Here is a 3,712-nt window from a genome sequence, read left to right as displayed (position 1 = left end):
CACCCACATCTACTGAACATGCCCTTTGAGTTCTTTTTCTTTCAGTGGCCAAGGATTTGCACGAGCCATTTCATCAGTTAAGACTCTTGTGGTTGCAAGTGACCGAAACACCAATCCTAACTGGATTACATGAAAGGGAAATTTGTTGGCTCAGAAGGGAGCTCTAAAGGCTGCCAAGGGTAGAGGCTAACTTCAGGCACAGCTGGATCCAGGGATGGAAGCAATACCATCAAGATCAATTTTCTCTCTCTCCCAGTTTCTCAGCTCTCTTCCCTCCCTGCTGGCTCCCTCCTCGTTGTGGCAGAAATGGCTGTAGGAGCTCCCAGCTCATCTTCTTAGGATCAAGGCCAGCAGGAAAGAACCAGCCCCAGCATTCCCAGCAAAAACCTCCATGCATCTCACTGCCCATCCCTGAGCCCATCCATCACTGTGGTCAGAGGAATGAGTTGCCTAGAGGGAGACAGGTCCGGATGGTGTGCCAGCCCCAGAGTCAGGAGTGGGTCTGCTCCACTCAAACCCCAGGTCCGAGAGGAGAGAGCAGTGGTGTCCAGAGGGGAATCTGGTGTCTGATGTCTGGCAACTGCCCGCACTTTACAGCCTGATATCCCAAAGTGGACATTGATGTGTGGACTTCTGTAATCCCAGGGAACAGAACTGACTATAGCTGGGCTGCAAAGACTGGCGCCAACCAAAATTAAAAGCTCTCATCCGAGACTCCCTCAGTGCCAGCTTCTGACCAACTGGACCAGCTGAACTCAAACAGGATCCTTCCCGGAGCCTGACCTGCAGCCTGCCAGGTGCAAAGCCAGCATCCTGGATGGGAGGCTGACAAACTGGGGGCCTTTCCAAAAGCCTCCATCATTAATCCTTGTTCCACCTCCATTGTGATTTACTACTTATTTGTCTTTCCTCTGAAAAGAAACCAGCCATAATGCAAATGTCCTTTGATGGTGCCCCAAAATAAACACAATGCACAGCAACACTGTTATTAAATTGCAGCCAGTTGCTCTCCTGTGCTCCAAGCTTGAGGTCTGCTGTTAAAAGGAAGGTTAGCCAGTGTCAGGGAGGCGTTAAGGACCCACCCAGCACCAGCTCCAGACTTGATGAAATTAAGACAATTGAAACAACTTAGAAAGGGAATAACTTCCCTCCAGGTGATTTCGTGGTGTTGAACACTTTTGAAGTGCCGGTACATCGAAAATTCTCACTGCCAGGGAGTGGGCCATGCCTCACAGCTTGCCCACTATTTGATACTGGTTGATCTGTAACCCCAAAGGCACTCTCGAAACTTCCCCTCTCCCCCCTCCTCCCCCAGCCTGCAGCAGAGATGGAAAAGAAATGGATAAGAGAGTACGAACAATTTTTTAAAAATAATTATGGTTATTATGTATGCATTTCCAGTGGGAGATTCTGGGAATTATTCCTAAAAGGCTGGAAAGAATTTCTTCTTTTGATCTCAATTCTGAGCCAGAGAAAATCAAATTAAGAAAGAAAAGCAACAGAGAATTCTCAGTGGGGAGGAAGGAGCAGGGTCTTGGCTGCTCACAGGGTCCTGGGGAAAAGAAAACGGAAAGAGAAGTCCCCAGACACCTTCGTGTCCTGATGTTGGCAGCCTAGGAGGAGGGGCAGCTGGAGGAGCCGGACAAAAGCTGCGAGGAGAGTGAGGCTGTGTCCCCACATCTTCCTGCGAGCCTTCCTTCCCTTCCCTTGAGAGGCTGGAGAATGTTCCCCTAGTTCTTGTGGCTCTTCCCACCGCACACGTGGCCGCCACTCTTCCTCCGATGGCCCTGACTTCCAGAGAAGCCCAATTCAGAACAGCCACAACAGACCAGCCAGTGTGGGCGTGTGAACAGTTCTTTAAAAAAAAAATCCTGCCTTAGAGGACCGGGAGAAATGGTCCTGCCACTTCCCTAAATCTTCTGCGGTTGCTAAGCAGCCCGCCTCCACCCCTTTCCACTTCCCTCTGCTCTGTGCCTTTGTCTCTCTCCACCCTCCACCCCCACCCCAGCTCTTCCCTGCCTCCCTGCCGGGCTTAGAAATCAGAGAACAGTCCCAGAGTGTCTCCCAGCTCCGAGGGCCACAGCAGTGCCATGGCACGCAACCTCCCTCCCTGTTCTGCAGATCGTGCTCTTATGGCCTGGCTGGAAAGACCACTGCTGAACCCTTCCCATCTTCCTTCCTCCCTGCCTCCCTCCCTCCCTCTCTCCCTCTCTTTCTTTCTTTTCCTTTCTTTCTTTCTTTCTTTCTTTCTTTTTCTTTCTTTCTTTCTCTTCTTTCCTTCCTTCCTCCCTTCCTTCTTTCCCTCCCTCCTTCCCTCCCTCCCTTCCCCCTTCCACAAATAATATCAAACACTTATCTTGCGTCAGGATCCCTCACAGAGCTGAGTGGGGCGCAGGCACGAGCAGCTGGAAACCATGGGAAGCACTAGTAGTCTGTCAGCTGCCCCATGTGCAGCCTCATCCTCCCATCAGCAGTGGTGCTCTGGTACCTCTTCTCAGGGCTCCCTGAAAGCACCTGTTTACCCCTACACGTTGGTAAGGGCCGTAGGTTTTCCTGAGGATGTCACAGGAGCATCCAAAGAGGAGGTTGGCAGCCACTGCTCCAAACGTCCCTTTCACGTTTCTCTTTTCTTGAAGACCTTCTCCACCTGGGTCCTCACTCTCTGATCCTTTTCTGACAGCCTGTCTCCCTCCCCCGGCTTCTGCCCTCGTCCCCTCTCTCCCACATCATCCCTCCCCACCTTCCCTCTCCCCTTTCTGCTTTTTGTGCTATGCAGTTTATTGCTCTCCTAGTTTTTGCCTTCAAAGTTGCAGGAAGTTTCACCCACTGCTTCCCATACTCCTAACGCCACCACCCATCAGGAAAGGGCCATCCAATTTTCTGGACTCAGTCTGGTGTGTGTGTGTGTGTGTGTGTGTGCACGCATGTGCAAAATAGCACTCCAATGTCATTTAGGGATTGATTAAAGTATAAAGAAAAACACACAAATGGTAACCCTCAATTTTTTTTTAACATCTTTATTGGAGTATAATTGCTTTACAATGGTGTGTTAGTTTCTTCTTTATAACAAAGTGAAATAACCCTCAATTTTAATAAATCAATGATTTCCTCTGATGGGAAGCTTGGGGGGTTATGATTTCAAGGAAAGGGTATACACGGAGGTGAGGGTAGAGGAGGGCTGCTCTAGGGCGATCCATTCTGGTTTGCCCAGGACTGAGGGGTCCCAGGATGCAGAACTTTCAGTGCTAAAACCAGAAAAATCTGGGCAGATGGGGACAACTTGGCCACTCTAGGAAGTGCTGTATCTGCAATGCTTTGTCTATTAAGGATGGGTGGTCAGTCCATGGCACTTCGTTACATTATCTCTGTACCTTTTTGTAGACTTAGAACATTTTATGTATTGTAAAAAGAGAGAGAGAGACAATCATCTCTCCTGAGAGATATGTGTCTAGGAGCATCCAAGAGAGAGTCACTGATTATACGGGAAGATCAGAAAAGATTTGGAGGAGATACTATTCAAGGGGAAGCTTGAAATAAAAGTGAGAATTCCTCCTGCACTTATTGCTTATTTTGGAATTCTTTTCCAGCCTCTCTGAATACCCTGCTGAGTTGTAGGCTCCAGGAGAGCAGGGGTTGGATGTGATGGCTAATTTTATGTGTCAACTTGACTGGGCCATGGGGCGCCCAGACATTCAGTCAAACACCGTCCTGG

This window comes from Mesoplodon densirostris, chromosome 16, assembly GCF_025265405.1.
Source record: "Mesoplodon densirostris isolate mMesDen1 chromosome 16, mMesDen1 primary haplotype, whole genome shotgun sequence".
Classification (NCBI taxonomy): Eukaryota; Metazoa; Chordata; class Mammalia; order Artiodactyla; family Ziphiidae; genus Mesoplodon; species Mesoplodon densirostris.
Note: the sequence above shows the minus strand (reverse complement) of the source record.